This window comes from Phascolarctos cinereus, unplaced genomic scaffold (genome assembly GCF_003287225.1).
Source record: "Phascolarctos cinereus isolate Bilbo 61053 unplaced genomic scaffold, phaCin_HiC Scaffold_4;HRSCAF=312, whole genome shotgun sequence".
Lineage (NCBI taxonomy): Eukaryota > Metazoa > Chordata > Mammalia > Diprotodontia > Phascolarctidae > Phascolarctos > Phascolarctos cinereus.
The window spans coordinates 265,141,645-265,159,068 of NW_027555847.1; the positions used below are offsets into that span (position 1 = coordinate 265,141,645).

The 17,424-nt window shown below is 37.6% G+C and overlaps 1 protein-coding gene across 1 annotated transcript in view; it reads left to right on the top strand.

Annotated features, from left to right (window-relative positions):
- The first annotated feature begins 5,902 nt into the window (after positions 1–5,902).
- Positions 5,903–17,424, top strand: part of FRMPD1 (FERM and PDZ domain containing 1) — a 250,376-nt gene continuing 238,854 nt past the window's right edge. Inside the window, 1 exon segment of the mRNA XM_078153041.1 lies at positions 5,903–6,131. The gene's annotated coding sequence lies outside the window, so the exon portion shown is untranslated.

Here is a 17,424-nt window from a genome sequence, read left to right on the forward strand (position 1 = left end):
ATTGCTGGCACTGAAAATTCAACAACTGGCTCTCAGACCAATATGAATCAGCTCCAGCACACCATTGGGTGGAGGGATGGAATCAGGGACTACCACGGGAGCCCAACACGGTTTTAACTACAGCTCTTTGGATAACTTGCAATTATGACTTTCCTGAAGTCCTGCTATTGTATGATTCATAGCCAAATAGCAACATTAGAAACACACAGGTGTTTAAAAAGATAGTCTTTTACACTTTTTCAGCAATGAACAGAGTCATTTATGTGCAGTTTTCTAAAGGCAGTTCAGTCCATTGTCCTCCTCTCGTTTGAACAAAGCTCATTGCCCATCTGTAGAGCCTGCCTAAAGTGTGTGTATGTTATGTGTGTATACATATATACATATACATACATATGTATATACACACACATATACATACATACATACATATATATATATATATATATAAAAATGTACACTGAGGTGCTTGTACAGGTACATGTCATAATCTGGGCAATATTTGTTCTTCCATTTTTTTCTATGTGGATGGTTGGATACTTTCTGTTTTTGTTGTTTTGAATGACTAGATCTCATGGAAGATGCAGCGTTCTTGGGCTGGATGCAGTTGGTACAGCGTCATCTGGAAACAGGTGTAGCCTGAGGAAAACCTCTTCATAAAGAGAGAATCCCTCTTCTATTTGGACTTTGCACAAGACATTCTCCATATTACTGATGAACACTTTTTGTGACTGTTTCCCACTTTGGTACTTCATTTGATGTTGCTATGCCAAGAATCCTTAAACCAAGTTATCTCCAGGATTGAAACCTTTCATGGAATCTTGTATGATTTAACATATACGTGGTAAATCTCATGTTGGAGGAAAATCTCAAAGGCTGAATTTTGCTCTCTTGCGTCAAATGCTTTTTTGTAATCGAGAAATAGTAGCCATAATTGAATCTTATATTCTCTTACCTTCTCAGGTATTTAATATAAAAAATTATCTATGAGAGTTTGCTTTGCCTCTCTCTCTCTCTCTCTCCCTCCCTCTCCCTCTCCCTCTCCTCCCTCTGCCTCTCCCTATCTCTCGCTGAATCTCCCTAGCCTAGAAATGCATTGGTCACTCATGTGGCCCAATCCCCCAGCTGATGGGCAGGGCAGTTCTTTAGGCAGCCTGGTGGACTTCCATTGCCAGGGGCTTCTCATATCGGTGCTGGACTAAGTAAGACCACTTAAACTTTAGCCTTCTTACAGCTCAGAACTCCCTCAGTCAAGCAATCTACCAAACTCAGCCTCCCCAGTAATAGGGACTACACAGCTGTGCCACTAACTGGCATACCTGTTTCCTTTTCCTATTTTAATCAAGGGTATCCTCAACGCATGCATAAATTATTAAAGATTTAAAGAAACAAACAAGTAGGCATCTGAGTCAGCATATCGGTTATGAAAATAGTGCTCATCCCCTGAAGCCCTACTCCGCTGTCTCATTGCATAATGGAAGTCTTTATCATCAGAGATCAGGGTCTGGAAGGACTTATCAAGCCAGAAATGCTTCATGTATGAGCCTTTTGAAGGATGGGGAACCTAAGAACCATCTGAGAACCACCCTCATAGAGGATCAGAGAGGCTCACTACCAGAAGCTTGTCTAGTAGATGAATTTTTTCCCAGTAGCAACTCATGAAGATGTGTCATAGATGGCAACAGCAGCCAGAGTCAGAAGAAGAAGCAACCACACTAAAGAAACTTCAGTGAAGTGACCTTGGACTTGAATCTCTCTGGACTTCAATTTCCTCATCTTGAGGAAGAAGATGATCTCCAAGGTCCATTATAACTCTGAAATTACATGATGCTGTGAGCCTAGTTCAGCTAAAATACAGTTTAATAGCAGATCATGTAATCCTTTCAGTGAAGAATTATATATTCACCATCGGTGATCTCAGGGACACAGAAACCACAGGAGTGAACTTCCAATTTTTCTCAAAGTCTAGAGCTTTAAGATTTGCTCAATCCTCCAACAGCTTTTTTGAGCAAATATTTATTCTATAGTCATAAATGGAAGCTGATGCGAGTGTGCATTTCACTCCCAGTTCTTTTAGCACTAGCCAGAAATATGTTGTTCTTGTTGTTTTTCAGTTGTTTCTGTAACATCCAATTCTTTGTGACCTCATTTGGGGTTTTCTTGGCAAAGATACTGGTTTGTCATTTCCTTCTTCAGCTCATTTTGCAGATGAGGAAACTGAGGCAAATGGGGCTAAGTGACTTGCCCAGAGTCTTATAGCTAGTAAGTGTCTGAGGTTAGGTTTGAACTCATGAAGAAGAGTCTTCTTGACTCCAGGCCTAGCATTCTATCCACTGCACCACCTAGCTGTTCCATGAAAGCACAAATTCTCTTGGATTTCAGAATTCTAGTATATTTCTTGCCCTCAGGATATGGAATTGAAACCATACGAAACTAGGACCAATTTTTTACAAATTATTCTCTAAAAGTGAGAAAGAATGCACCCTACAAGAATATATATTTCTTATGAAAAAAATATTGTCCTAATACCTAAGCCAGGGACAGCTAAAATACAGAAAGAAAAGTATAGGCCCATATCATTAATGAATATTAACTCAAAAATTTTAGACAATCCTACCAAATAGACTACAATAATTTATCCACAAAATCATTCATTATGACCAAGTAGGAATTATACCAGGGCTGCAAGTATGGTTTAACATTGGGAAAACAATCAACAAACAATCAAAACAAAAACCAAAATATTGTCTCAATAGATGTAGAAAAAAACCTTTGACAAAGTGCATCTCTTTTTTGTACTAAAAAAATCCTACAAAGTGAAGGCAAAGAAGGACTTTTTTAATATCATAAAAGAATCTATCTAAAACCTAAAGCAAGCATAATATATAATAGGTATACATTAGAACCCTTCCTAATAAGTGTGAAAGTGAAGCAAGGATGCCCACTCTCTTCACTATTATTTGATACAGTTCTGGAAATGCTAGCAACAGTAACGACAAGAGAAAGAAACTGAAAATATAGGTAGGCAGAAAGGAGATAAAATTATCCTATTAGCTAATTATATGGTAGTATACTTGGAAAATCCTAAGGAATCAGTGAAGATAATAATTGAAGCAATTAATAGCTTCAGCAAAGTTGCAGGTTACAAAATAAACCCTTCAAAATCAACAGCATTTCTAAATAATAATAATAATAATGATGATGACGATAACAAAACCCAAGAAGCAAAAATAGAAAGGGAAATCCCACTCCAAATAACTACAAAAATGCATAACATATCTGCGGGTCAACTTCCCAAAGCCCACAAAAGACTTGTATAGATTCAATTAGAAAGTACTTCTTAAAGAAATAAAGACAACTTACATAGCTGGAAGAATATTCAGTGCTCATGGTGAGGCTGTGCCAATATAATGAAAATGAAACACTTCCAAAATTAACTTGCGGTTTTAATGCTTTACCAATAAAATTACAAGGGATACTTTATAGAACTTGATAAAATAATAATAAAATTCATTTGGAAATTTTTTTTAATGTAGCCTATCAAGAGAATGGCAAAAAGAAATAGAGATGAGGGAGGAATAGCCCTTCCAGAACTCAAACTATTATAAAGCCACAATCATCAAAACCATTTGGTATAGGTTAGAAAAGTAGATCGATAGAACAGATCAGACAAAGGAGAATCAGAAACAATTGAAATCGGTAACCCAGTGTTTGATAAAGTAGAAAACATAAATTATCTAAGGGAAAAATAAAGCTCCTTATTGGATAAAAACTGCTAGGAAGACTGGAAAGCAGTCTGGCTTTCCACTTTAAGCCTAGATCAACATCTTATACCACACTCTACAATATATTTTATTTTTTAAAATAATATTTTATTTTTCCCCAATTACATGTAAAGACAATTTTAACATTCTTTTTTTAGAATTCCAAATTTTCTCCCTCCTTCTTTCATCTCCCCCCTTTCTGAGATCGTAAGCAATTTGATATAGGTTATACATGTTCAGTCATGCAAAACGTATTTCTGTATTAGTCATGTTGTGAAAGAAGACAGAGACTCAAATGGGGAAAAAATAAAGTGAAAAACAGTATGCTTCGATCTGCATTCAGATTCTATCAGTCCTTTCTCTGGAGATGAAGAGCATTTTTCATCATGAGTCCTTTAGAATTGTCTTGGATTATTGTTCCACAATATATTCTAAATGGATACATTACCTTGATACTAGTGATCAGATTATAAAAAAAAATCAGAAGAGGAGCAGATCATATACCTCTTACAGCTAAGGGTAGGAGAAGTAGTCTTAATCAAAGAAGAGACAGAGGCAATAAGAAAAGATAAAAATACATAATTTTTTTTTACATGAAACAGAAAAGGTTTCACACAGATAAATGTGCCAAGGATAATGAGGGAAGTGATGTAATAGGAAAAAAAATCTTTGCATCGAATTTCTGTAATAAGGTTTTGACATCCAAGAGACAGAAACAGTGTGTGTGTGTGTGTGTATGTGTATATGTGTGTGTGTGTGCATGTGTGTGTAATTAATAACCATTCTCCAAAAGATAAGTGGTCAAAGGATATGAACAGACAGTTCTCAATAGAACTGCAAAGTATTCACAATTACATGAAAAAAAAATGCTCCAAATCACTAATATTGAGAGAAATACAAATCAAAACAGGCCCTGAGGTTTCACCTCACACCCTGAAAATTGGTAAAGATGACAAAAAATGCAATATTTAAGGGTTGTGGGATGATAAAATGGTATAACCATTTTGGAAAGCAATTTGGAATTATGCAAATAAAGTGACTAAAATGTCTAACACTTTGACCCAAAGATCCCTTTACTGGGCTTCTACCCCAAGAAGATCACTGATAGGAAGAAAATCACCATGTACACCGAAATAATTATAGCAGCATTTTTTGTGACAACAAAGAATTGGAAGTAATAGAGATGCCCATTGACTGGGGAATAGCTAAACAAAATGTAGTACAGCTATGGTGTAAGAAATGATGTGTGATAGATACAGAGAAGCATGGAAAGATATACATGAACTGATGCAGAGTAAAGTAAGCAGAGCCAAGAAAGCAATATTCATAATAACTACAACAGTGTAACTGGAAAGTTCAACCACACGCTAAAAAAATAAAAAATGACTATAACAAAATTGTAAAGCTCACAAAGGACTCAAATGAAGAGGTACGAAAAAACACCCCTAATCCATCCCTTCGTAGAGATGGGAGGTCCACAGGTGTTACATACTGCACGTTTTCAGACTTTTTCAGTGTATTGACCAGTTGTGCTGATTTTTTTTCCCCCTCTTTAATAAAATACTATTTGTTATATGAGATGTCTCTCTGCAGGCAAAAGGGAAGCATACACAGCATAACCAATGATGTAAGAAACAGATGACATTGATAAAGACATATTTTAAAATTTAAAAATATTTTGCAAACCTTAAAAAATGACATGATATGAGATGATATGATCCATATTTTTTATGACTTTTTGGCATTGCCAAGATATAAAATAAAATATATGAGAAAAGAAGTTAATAACCTCTAGGAGGATGTATTGATCTCACATCCTACTCTGTAACCTCTGCCTGTTTCCCAACATGGCAGGATGGGCAGGCATGCAACTACAAGCTCACCTGAAGCTAGCATCTATTCCAAAGTTCTATTTAACGTTTTTGAATCACATAGCACCCAATACACAGCAAGGTTAGAACCTTAGGCAGGTAACTTGTTTTTTAATTCAGTTCAAGAGAGCCTTCCAGGCTCATCCAGAGAGGGTGTGGCTTCTGCTTAGGTTGAAAGCCAACTGGGGCAAAGACTGAAAGAACCGGTTGGAAAGGGACTGGCTGGGTAGGAAGATGACTCTCCACTTTGGCATTAGCCAGGTGCCCTAGGACAACAGGAAGAGGAGGCTGGAGAGCACATGGAGTGGCGCGAGACAAATGACTGGCAATTCCAGACTAGAAGCAGTCATCTGCAAAAGCAGCCTACATAGCATAAAAATGTTTAGAAATAATCCTTGGAATTAAAGAAATCTGAGAAAGAGAAACTGCCCTCTTACACCTCAAGAATTTGGAAAAGACCCATAAGAAGGGACTTTTTTCCTCCCCGAGGACCTTTAAGGTAATTAATACCTTATGTTATTCACCTGTGAAAAGTCTGTGTACTTTATTTCTCTGAAGCACTTACTCAGGGGCATGTGTGTATGTGTGTGTGTTGTACATGAAATAACAACACTGGGGATTGGTTGGCTAGGGGAACCATCACATGGGTTGTTCTTTTTCAGCTGGGTAAATTGAGATTCTTTGGAGTTTGAGCAGTGGGTTTATATCAGTGACTATGCATGGAAATTTAAGATTGCCTAAATCTGAATAAAATCACTCAGGATTCCTTTTGCAGTTTATTAATCTTGAACAAATGGTGGGAGTTCTTGCCACAGTATTGAAGGAAGTCCAAGGAAAAATGTATTTGTTTTTCTTTGCATACAACCGAACATATGTCTTTTGTGAGCATTATCAATCATTGAAATTCCTAGTTTCCAAAAGAGATCTGGAAGCATAAGGAGATGAAAAAAATAATATTCTGGTGAAGATACTGATTATGGTATGATTATGGTATATAAAGATATTAAAGTTTCTGAGAGACAGGTGGAGGAAAGCTTCTGCTCTTCTTCCTAGTGAAGTTGGGAAAATATGGGTACAAACTGTGTCATATAGATGATTAAGACTGCAGAGTTTTGTTTATAGATTTTTTTGTCTTTGATTTGGTCATCTTTCTTTTTTTGAACTAGAGTTAACCTTCCTTCCTAGATAGGTAACACAGTGTTCTGGGCTTGGAGTCAAGAAGGTGAGTTCAAATCCAGCCTCAGGCACTTACGAGCTGTGTAACCCTGGGCCAGTCACATCATTTCTGTTTGCCTCTATCTATTATACCATCTAGTAGTGTCCTGGAGTTGAGCAGGGACAGACATCACATCCATCTGGAAACTTGTTGTTGTATTAGATAGAAAAATGATGTAGAGGAAAGATTAATGCGTTTCTAGTCAGAGGACTTAGCACGTTCTAGCTCTTTCATGTACTCCCTGAGTAACATTGGGTCAGTCATTAAACTTCTCTGGGTCTCAGTTTCCTTATCTGTAAAATGATGAGAGTGGAATGTAGTTTGTGTTCGAGTCCTTTTTCAATAATGAGATTTTCTTGGCAAAGATAGTGGACTGGTTTGCCATTTCCTTCTCCAGCTCATTTTAGAGATGAAGAAACAAAGACAAACCAGCTTAAGTGACTTGCCCAGGGTCATACACCTAGTACGTGTCTGAGGCTGGATTTGAACTCATGGAGATAAGTCTTCCTGACTTGAGGTCCAGTGCTCTAGCCACTGTGCCACTAGTATCTGCCCCATGGCATAGATGCATCTAAAGAGTGGAATAGATGCATCTAACATCCCTCCTAGCTCTAAATTTATGATTCTATGATCTATAAAATACCAATGACTGTGAATTCCAGCAAGAAGGAGTGAACTAACATGACCTTTGCTGGCAGTAGTACAAAAAATGGGAAGACTCATTTCTTCTCCGATGATAATGAAGCTTTGATACAAAAGGCATCAGTTTGTTAGCGGTTTGGAACAGATGAGGTGATATATAAGGACAAAAATGATAGAACTCCAATACGGGACAGGATTTGTCCATGCAAAACAAAAGAAATATTGATGTCAGTTTGGTTGCTTGCCCGGGGATAGAATGCAATCATCCGCCCTTTTCAGGAGAGTGAGAAAAGGATTCTTTCCTGAAGATATTAATAATAAAAACACTCTAATGTTTCAAGGTTTACAAGGCAGATAGAGGTAGATAGAGTATATATCATCATTCCCATTTAGCCAATGAGGAAACTGAGCCTAAGATAGGTGAAATGATTTGCCCATGATCACAGAGATAAAAGATATATAACACAGAGATATAACTAACATGAAGTGAGTGGGGCTTTGCCCCAGGACACTGAAATCTGATGGGAGTATGCTTCTTCCCCAGGAAGGCAAGATTCTTCCTTGTAGTGACCATCATCCCTGTGCTTCACCTAAAGTTCCTCTGCTGATACATGTTGGCCATGTAGTGCAACCACCCTCAGCATCTCACCACTGTGGCACCCTCTAGCAGGGCTTGCATGCCCCCAATCCCTCAGGGCAGGGTGAGAGATGGACTGCTTCTTCAATTGGGCTATATTTCATATTGTCCCCCATCAAGTCTCCTCAACTGTTTTTGCCCCAGGTGAAACCATTCCAAGTCTTCATTAAGAATCTCTTGATTCCAAGTCAGAATAATGCTTTGTATACCTTAAAGTAGGAGCAGCTAGGTGGTATAGTGGCTAGAATGCTGGGTCTGGAGTCAGGAAGACTCTTCTTCCTGTGTTCAGATCTAGCCTTAGACACTTACTAGTTGTGTGACCCTGTGCAAGTCATGTAACCCTGTTTGCCTCAGTTTCCTCATCTGTAAAATGAACTAGAGAAGGAAATGGCAACCCATTCCAATATCTTTGCCAAGTACACCCCAAATGGAATCACGAAGAGTCAGACACAACTGAAAAAAGGGTGAACTGAATACCTTAAAGTATTATATAAATGTCAAGTATTATTATCAATGTTGTTATTAACTACAATACTCTATAACATATCATGCTTTTTTTTGATGATGATGATGATTCTAGCACAGGTAACTGTTAGCCCAGCATTGCTTGGCTGAGGCCACAGAGACTGTTGACCTTTAACAATCCTTATCCTTTTTCTGCCCTACAGTTTCCCTTGAGTAATTGCTGTGGAGTTGTCTGTACAGCTAAGTCATATTTAACTCGAGTTCAAATAATGCGAAATTCAGTTTTGTGCAAATTTTAAACTGATCCTAGGTTTATTTTATGGGAACCAAAATTCAATCAACGAAACCCATGCAAGCTAGGAAAGTGTTTTTACATGCCACTATGTTGTCAGTCTACACTTGCCTGTGAGGGCAGCTAGATGGCTCAGTGGATAGAGTGCTAGGCCTGGAGTCAGGAAGACTCTTCTTCTTGAGTTCAAATCTAGCCTTAGATACTTATTAGCTTTGTGACCCTGTTCAAGGCACTTAACCCTGTTTGCCTCGGTTTCCTCATCTGTAAAATGTACTGGAGAAGGAAATGGAAAACCACTGCAGTATCTTTGCCATATGGAATCATGAAGAATTGGACATGACTGAAAAACAACTAAAGAACAATAAAACACCCCTGTTGTTTCATGTGGATGCAATATTCTTCTGTGTGCTATATATCACCAACAGTTGTGTTAATTTTTTTTTAAAGCCACTCAGTCCATAAGATTAGCTATGTTCCTGGTAACCCTTTTAAAAATTGAAACAATCTTTAAGCAGTCTTTAAAGGCAGCTTTGAGGAGTGTGTGTGATGTGACCTCTGGAAGTAGAGAAGAGAGTCTACTGTGGATTCAAGAGATAGTTAGCCGTGGCAGTAGGGAGTTGAGTTTCCAGAGGTAAACAGGCCTAGGAAATCTAACTGAGCAAATTATCCAGGAGAGACATTGTGATTGGTGGGGTAGCAGAATAAGGACTCTCCAAGAAAAGAAAAGGGAGCCTTGAAATGCAGGAAGTGTAAACTGCCTTGGTCACTTGTGTTTCATGTGTGTATGCCTCTCTACGGTTGTATATATATTCTCTATATGTGGCCACTCTTCCCACTGATATTGTGGAGACTATAGGACACTGTGGTGACACTGGGGACATAGTAGCAGAGTAGGCTGTAGATTTACAAGGTTATGTTTTGTCACCTTTTGCTTTGTGTTTCTTGGCTTAAGGGTAATCATGCTGGTGGGCATATCTGAGCTATATTTTTAGGAGTGTGGACCCACAAAATATCTTTAATCAATGGTAGCTCTCCCCCAGGAATTCAAAATGCAAGTATGAGTTAGGGGTGGGGGAATAACCCAGTGGGAGTTATACATGAGTAAGTCTGGACCCCTTAAGGAAAATTCTTCTGTTTTTCCCAGTGGTAATGACCTGATTCTGATTTGCCATCAACATTCTTCCATTCCTACAAATAAATGTACATGACTCAGATGTTTACTTGAAATTCCTTTGTTCTCATATCCTTGATTGGATTCACACAGATGTTGCCCACCCTATTTTTTTTATTCATTCTTAGATTTTAGCCATTTCTTAGGCTTTATCAACAACTTTTGGTTTTATCCAAAGAAAGCCAGTGGTTTGTAGTTATTGTCTGCTTCTACTGTTGCTCAGTAAAAGAATGTCTGCTTGTTGCAAAAAGTATTTCTGTAGTTTTTTTTTTACCTTTTATCATGTGATTTTAGAAAGTCAATCAGTCTTCTTCCTCCTTTTTCAGAAGTGCTAATCTTCCTATAGGTGTGACAGCTCTTGTGTTTGTTAATAATTGTACAGGATTTTGCTAGGATAATTTCTGATTCTGTTATGGTCTACTTTACAATTCTGAAAGTATACTCTGTAGTCTGGCATTACATAGGTGTTTATTGCTTTAAATGTCTTCCCATTCAACTTTGATTTCTGGGTGCCAGTAAGTCTCTTAATGTCTTCAGCCCAGCCTTCTCTTTGATATCTTTATTAGGCTCGATGAGTCTTGCCCAGAGGAGACCAATTCATTTGTAGGTATCTCTTTAAACAAGTTCAATGTGACCTCCAGATTCAAGCCTGCAGTCTTCAGTCTCTATCTTTCCTTCGATTACGTTAAAATCTTTACATATGTCAAGTCCAAATGACATTTTGATATATTTGGAGAAAGATTTCATGAGATGAAGGAGATGTTTTATGTGTTTTTCAGTGGAGCCATATTTAACTCAGTACTGTGTTGTCTCCACCACTAGAATGTGAGCTCTGTCTTTTACTTCTCTATCTGTATCCCCCGTGCTTGGCATAGTGTTTTGCATGTAATAGGCACTTGGTAAAATTTCTTTCCTGTTCAAAACAGAATTCAGCTTTTCCCTAAAACTTTGCCTCTCTAGCATGCCTGTTTCTGTGAAGAGCTCTATCTTCCAGTCACCCAGGTTTGAATCCTCAGTCATCCTCAGCTCTTCCTCTCCCTCCTCTCTTGCTGCCAATCAGTTGCCAAGTCAATTCCACCTCCACAATACTCCCCTTTGTTCTATCAAACCACCCCCCTGGGTCAGGTCATTACATTTCACCTTCCAATTAGTTTCCCTACCTCCAGTGTAATCTGTTCCCTTCTAATCCATCCTCCTCACAGCTGCCAAATTGATGTTCCTAAGGCAAAGGTCTGACTGTGCCATTATTGTGCATAAGAATTCCCAGTGGCTTGCCTCTAGAATAAAATATGAATCTATTTGGCATTTTAAAGTCTTACTTCACAATCTGGCTCCAGTTTCCCTTGCAGGCTTTCTTCCACATTATTCTCCTTCATATGCTCTGTATTGCAGCCAAACTGGCCTATTTGTTGTGACGTCAACATGATATTTCATTTCCTGACTTTGTAGAGACTTTACTTGAAATGTTCTCCTTCTTTGCTTCTGCCTCCCAGCTTCCTTAGCCTCCTTCAGGGTTTAGCTCAGGTAATACCTTCTACAGGAAGCACGTCCTGCTCTCAGTCACTCACGCTTTGCCCCAACTAAAATTACTGTATTTCAATTTTGTATTTCATGTTCTGTAAATGTGTTGTTTCTCTTCCTTCCCCCCTATCCCCACCCTGATCTAAGTTTTTTGAGGAAAAGGACTTTGTTATTCATACTTTGTTCTCAAAGAAGACCAATGACATCAGAAGGGTGATGTCTTGAATTGCAAGTGACCTGCATTTAAGTGAATTGTGCAAAGTCATCAGACTCTCTCTCCCCTCCAAAGTCATCAGAGTCCAGTAGCAAGATGTAAGTCACGATGACTGGCGATAGCCCAGAATGCAGCAGACTTTGACTCTTCTTTTCTCTTTCTATCCCCACCTAGTGCCTAGCAAAGTACCAAACAGTAGGTACTTAATAAATGTTTAATGAATAAATGGATGAAATGTAGTTGTCTCCCTGTGAAGAAACTCCTGCCACCACAGATGATTCTGCAACATCTAGTTCTAAGGAATTTACAGTAGGAAAATTAAGTAACTTGTACAGGTTCACACCAGTACTTGTCAGAGGCAGAACACAGACTGAACTCCATATTCTTATTTGGAAAAATATTTTTAAAGAATATTTCCTTTTTTCCAATTGCATGTAAAAACAATTTTTAACATTAGGTTTTTTTAAATTTTGAGTTCCAAATTCTCTCCCTTCCTACCTGCCCTCCCCTTTCATTGAGAAAACAAGCCAGTATATATAGGTTATACATGTTAAGTCATGCAAAACATATTTCCATGTAAGTCATGGTATGAAAGAAAATGCAGACACCCCCCCCAAAAAAAAAAACTTGAAAAATAGTGTACTTTGATTGGCATTCAGGCTCCACTGGTTCTTTCTCTGGAGGTGGATAGCATTTTTCATCATGAGTGCTTTGGAATTGTCTTGAATCATTGTATTGCTGAGAATAACTAAGTCATTCATAGTTGCTTATTATACAGTATTACAGTTACTGTGTACAGTGTTCTCCTGGTTCTGTTCACTTCACTTCGCATCAATTCATGTAAGTCTTTCCAGGTTTTTCTGAAAGCATTCTGCTCATTATTTTTTATAGTACAATAGTTATCCATTACAATCATATACCACAACTTGTTTGGCCATTCCCCAGTTGATGGGCATCCCAACAGTCTCCAATTCTTTGCTATCACAAAAAAAAACCCAACTATAAATATTTCTGTACATATAAATCCTTTTTCTTTTCCTTTGATCTCTTTTGGATACAGACCTAGTAATGGTATTGCTGGGTTAAAGGATATGCACAATTTTATAGCCCTTTGGGCATAGTTCCAAATTGTTCTCAATTCATAAACTTTACCAGTAGTGCATTAGGGTCCCAATTTTCCAACATCTTCTCCAACATTTGTCATTTACCTTTTCTGTCATCTTAGCCTATCAGATAGGTGTGAGGTGGTACCTCTGAGTTGTTTTAATTTGCATGTCTCTAATCATAGTGATTTAGGGCATTTTTTCATATGGTTATGGATAGCTTTGATTTCTTTATCTAAAAACTGCTTATTCATATCCTTTGATGATTTATCAATTGGGGAATAACTTGTATTCTTATAAATTTGACTCCATTCTCTATATATTTGAGAAATGAAGCCTTTATCAGAGACACTTGCTGTAAAGATTGTTTCTCAGTATTCTGCTTTCCTTCTAATCTTGGTTGTGGAAAAATATTTTCAACTTCAGTGGTCTCATTAAAAGATGAGTCAGGTTATCATTGGTGGTATATTTCCATTTCCTTCTTCAAAGTTCACCAATACAGTCCAAATGTGTTGCTACCTGTGCTGCTACTGCTAACTCTTTCATGAGCTTTTAAGTAATTCCTTCCTGTAACGCTGCTTCCATAGCCACTGCACAGAGTCTGGATACTGCTATTGTATCTTTAAGACAGAATAGTATCTTTCAAGAGGCAGTTTAATCTTCATCTGCAGGCTGCTAACAGGACTGGAGAATGACTTTCTGAGGTACAAAAGACAGAGAACTTTCCTGAGGGACTGGGTGTGTTAATTGTCGAGTAGAAAGAGTCTGACGAGAGATTTCATGACGAACTGAGGTAAACACTTACCTTGTAGAAATAATATACTAAAGGGAATTCTTGAGAGGCTTTGCCATTCTGAGAGAAAGGAATTGTTGGGCGGAAATGCTGGCTACTGTCATTGATAGTTAGGGGTGACATTGGCTGTGTTTTTTCTCACTTTTTGTTTCTCTCTGATCCTCAGTTTTCTTATTTTTAAATTGGGGATAATAAGATCGTAGAACCTATTTTGAAGGTTTCTTGCCAGAATCAATTTATTTACATATATGATACAGATAGACTATATACATGTATGTATACATCTACATGTATTATGTGCAGTGTCTTAAGAAGTGATACAACGGACAGAGTGCTGGACCTGGAGTCAGGAAGACGTAAGTTCAAATCCAGCCTCAGACACTGACTAGCAGCATGCCCCTGGTGATGCTGGGTATCACAACATTTGTCTGCCTCAGTTCTTTCATCTGTAAAATGAGGATAGTAATAGTGCTTACTTTCCTGTATTGTTTTGAGTATAAAATGTGATAATATATGCAAAATGTTTTGCCAACCTTAAAGCGCTCTATAAATGCTAGCTATTATTATTATTACTTGGAAATAAAATTTAAGTATATGAAGATGATTTGTAAACATAAAGCACACTTTAATGTTAGCTAGTATAGAGTGGGTTCTCCTTAAATATCTTTTGATTGGTTGATTGAAATTATTTTAAATAAGTAAGGCATCATGTGATAATCTTGGAAATCTTGTGCTTCACAAAGATTTTGTTGAAATAGTATTTGTTATAGAGAATCAGTGATTTTAAGTACAATCATCTTTTTCTGTTTTTCTTTGATTATTGAAATGTTAATGTTTTTTTGTTTGTCAAATTTGTAATTAAAAAGTTGGGGGGAAAAAGAAATTAGATTTATTGTATTGGACACATTTGGGTCTCAATTTTTCTCTCTCTGAACACAAACACACACAAGGCACACACGTGTATGTACATATGTGTACATACACACATATCTATGCATTTATATGTATGTAGTTGTTGAATCCTTTTTAGTTGTGTCTGACTCTTCATGACCCCATTTGGGATTTTCTTGGCAAAAATACTGGGTGATTTGCCATTTCCTTCTCTAGCTCATCTGAGGCAAACAGGGTTAAGTGATTTGCCCAGGGACACGAAGCTAGTAAATATTTAAGGCAATATTTGAACTCGGGTCTTCCTGACTCCAGGCCCAGCATTCTATCCACTCTGTCACCTAGCTGTCCATTTATATGTGTATAAATGTAAAATACACACATGTGTATACATGTATGTATTGAGTACTAGGCACTCATGCAATGTCCCAAAAGTTTTAATGCAGTTTTAAGTTATTAAAGATTTTAACTGCATTAAGACTTTTGGGACACCTTCCATATGCACATGCACACACACATATATATGCAATATGTATATATATATATATATACACATATACACATAATATAAAAGATATATAGCATGTTTACAGCAAACACCTTGTAAACCTTACAGCACTACACAATGTCAATTATGATTATTGTTATAGTTATCTTTTTATGTGTAGGTATGCAGAATTTCTGCTGGCTACTTTTATTTCTTGGACATTATGTATGGCAGCATCTTACGTTTGGAATTCCTTCCTCCAATCTTTTTTCTTTAAGTATATTATCATCTTTTTCCAGGCACCAGTAAAGGGGCCAGGAAATATATCCTTGACTGATTTTTGGAGGCAGATGCTATGTCTTATTCTTTCTTCAATCATTAAAGTGTGATGTATTGGGGAATAAGGAGATTGAGAAGAACTTACTATGCCAATATTATAGAGCCAACTGTTGGTTATTTAAGGACTTTTTAATGGCTTATATATGTTCATTTATTTATTCATCGTAAGTTCACTCCACCTCCTTGCTTCTCATTCTTCCTCTCATATCCTGTTCAGGTTCCATTTCTTTTTTTTCTTTTTTTAAGATACATAACCACTTACCTTTAGAATTCCTTCTCCAGGGCAGTACCAACTTAATGGTGAAGGCACATTTCATCTAGCTGGCTCCAGAGCTAATAAAACTTGACCCCATCCTTCTTCTTGCCATCTACCCTGCATGAACCTCCCTCTCTTTTTGACCTCTTTTGGGTCTTTGACCTTTTTTGACCTTTTTTTGGGAAGCCTAATCAAACCAATTCCAACAATACTTCTGGGAAGGATTGTCAATGGACTCCCCCATTCCAGACCAAAACACCTTTCCCTGACCATCACTCCCCTTTATGTATTGTTTCTTCTTATTAGAATGTAAGCAAACTCCTTGAGATCAGAGACAGCCTGGCATATACTAAGCACTTAATAAATGCTTTTTCATTCAATATTGTAGTCCAAACAACCCTGGACTTAGAAGTCAGAAGACTTAGGAATCATGAGTCTACCACTTACCTGCTATGTGATCTTGGACAAGTCACTAATTCTTTCAAACTTCAATTTCCTCATCTTTAAATGGAAATACAGTTATTCCTTCTGTTGTGGGCTGAGAGGTTGTGACTCCTCAAAGACTAGAGTACATGACAGGGTCATCTGGAACGAATTCACAGACTCAAGCATTCTTTAAGTCAAGTTGGCAAAAAGTTTATTGTTATGCTTTTCAGCGGGCAAGGATTCTTAAGGATCCTGCAATCTTAGAGTGGTACAGTTAAAGTTTATATAGGATAAAATACAATAAAACATATGCCAAATATGCTAACTAGATGATTCAGGGTGGGATTAGGGAGTGGTTAAGGAGTGGTCAGTTCTTAAAAGAACATGCACTTCTTGTACCTATGGAGCAGGTGTTTTATACAGAGTTCACTGGGAAAAGCCCACAAGGGGGGCCACATGGAGGTGTGGTTTTAGGCCTGCTATGTCACTAAATAACTAGAGTTCAGGGATAACTGAGAGTTGTCCAGTCTGCCACCAGTCAACATCTTGTTTGACAAGATAGATGTAGGGAGTATCCATATGTCTTAAGTTTAGAATACAGTTAATGAGGAGCCCAGGATGTAGCTAATGAGGTAGGGTGGTAGTGTAGATAGTCCAATGGGGATGAATATCTTTATGGCCCAGTGCAAAGCCAGTTTAAACTAGTAATTCCTTCAGTTGCTGTTTGTAACTGCACCAGGGAGAAAGATAAGAGTCTTGCTGGGGACCACCCATGAGTAATTGCTAGGCACAGTGTCCTTAGGCTGGGGAGAAACTGTCAGGGACAGTGTTTCTGAGGCTAGGGAGAAATTGGGGTCCGAGCACAAGCACTCAAACACAAGTACCCCATTACCCCATCACTTCCACATCAAGACTTTCCTCATTGAGGTTTAGATATATTGAGGGTTGACAGAAGAAATCAAATGGGAATTTTGGGGGAGTTTTGACACACGAAGGCCAGCAGACAACACAGAAAAAGTTTAGAAGCTAAAAAATGCATCAAATTGATATACAATATTGTCTGATATCAATATATTTTATCTTTTAATAGCATAATAATTCAGACTTCTTCTCTGGTATGAAGGGAGGGCCAAAAACTTTTACATGGATTGTTCAAATCATGGGGGCATAGTGCCATAGTGGAAGGGATAACTAAAATAGTTATTCTACATGTCTCAGAGGGTTGTTGGATAAAATGAAATAATGTATGCAAATCTCTTTGCAACTATGGAGTGCTATATGAATGTGAGATGTTACTATAATAATAATAATAATTACTATTATACATATAGACAACTTTTCA